Below are 1,904 nucleotides of genomic sequence, written 5' to 3'. Positions count from 1 at the left end.
TTCTAGTTCAGTTCTAGTTCAGTTCTAGTTCAGTTCTAGTTCAGTTCTAGTTCAGTTCTAGTTCAGTTCTAGTTCAGTTCTAGTTCAGTTCTAGTTCAGCTCTAGTTGGTTGTTATCTAGTTGTTATTCTATAAATGTTAGCATCAAGAGTTATTAATTTTGACATTTGAGAAAAGTCGTTAACCATGTAGGTCTCATGATCAAATAAACCTGTTTTTTGGAATAAAAACCCATCTACCAAGTTTGGTTATGATCGGTGCACAATAGCTCATAAAAAATAAATATAAGAAGAATGATTTCATTACATCTCGCCTAGAGTAGAAATTGAAAAGAACTACCGCGGAGAACAAGAGCTGATTTGTTGCAACTGAAATTGGAATGGAGCAACAGGCTACGCAATGACCGTACAGTTCCAAATTTACATACATACTATATCCAGCATATGGTCAGGGCTCCTATTATTCCATATTTAGCCTAATTCAAAAAGAAACTAATCCGGTTGCTTGGTAACTTGGTTTGGACGTTAATGCAGAGCCCTTTATTTAAAATTGTACACACATATATGTTATGAATAATCTGATAAAAAATAACTTATTTGATTGGTGCACCTATTCGGCGGCTTTTACCTTTATAGTTTCTTCACTGCTATTTTATTGTTTTTTTAGCACTATTTTACTTAAATTTAAATTAATTGCAATTTATGATTTTTTTTAACTTTTCTAAAAACTTTTTCATTTTCTTTGACGTTTGATGAAAATAATTTTTTGTGAATAAACTTTATAAAAACTGTACGAAAATTATACACTGAATTATATTATAGAAATAATCGTTTTATTTCAAATTTCTTTGCATATTTTAGGGCATTTAAGGAAATGCACTATTTAAAAATTCAACGTTTAGAAAACTGATCATTCAAAATAACTGTAAATTAAACATTAAACCAATGTAGTAATCAAACCCCATTTTCTAAAAAAAAAAACACACACATAAACACATTATTACAATAGTAATGGTTCTAATGTTTATTTGATAAATATTGCCTGCAATCAATCGCATTGTAAATTTTGCAAATAAACTACTCCTCGTCTTTTACATTCTTCTAAACTCTTTCAATAATCATTTAAAAACAGTTGGTTTTAATAATTGAACGACAAATTTTTTTTTTTTTGTTATTTTCTCTTCCTATTATTTTTTATTACTTGTTTTCTTGTAAATCGTTTAGAAAACTGTTACATGCAGCGTAATGTTTGAACTTAGTGATACATCTGTTAACGTTGGACATGGTAGTAAAACATATTCGTGCGTGTTGCACACGACAAAACTAGAAAAGAGAAAGAAAAGAAAGTACTGTTACTCAAAAACAGTTTTACAATTAATCAACAGTTTCAGTGTTTTTTTGAGCAAACGAAATGCAGAAACACAGAAAAGAGCCATGTTAAAGAATGCTTGTGCTTTTTTTGTGTTGTAATGAATAATGTCTTCAAGCAAAAGAAATCGTAGAATTGGAAAATATAAACCAATGAAGGATAAAACATTACAGCAGAAACTTAACTCGTTGAAAAGTATAAACATAAAAATGTAGGTTTTACGGCTAAAGAAATAATGCTCAAGTAATCTTGACATATTATTAACAAAGCAAATGGGTGGAAAATTGTTAATTCCCAAAAAAAAAAAAAAATTAAGTGCAAAAAATGTCAAATGTGAGAGTCTGAAGAGAAATAAAATCATTTGAGAGCATTTCTGCTTCTGAAATAAACTATCAATCAATCTATCTATCTATCTATTTATCTATCTACCTATCTGTCTATCTATCTATCTATCTATCTATCTATCTATCTATCTATCTATCTATCTATCTATCTATCTATCTATCTATCTATCTATCTATCTATCTATCTATCTAT

This window comes from Lucilia cuprina, chromosome 5 (genome assembly GCF_022045245.1).
Source record: "Lucilia cuprina isolate Lc7/37 chromosome 5, ASM2204524v1, whole genome shotgun sequence".
Lineage (NCBI taxonomy): Eukaryota > Metazoa > Arthropoda > Insecta > Diptera > Calliphoridae > Lucilia > Lucilia cuprina.
Note: the sequence above shows the minus strand (reverse complement) of the source record.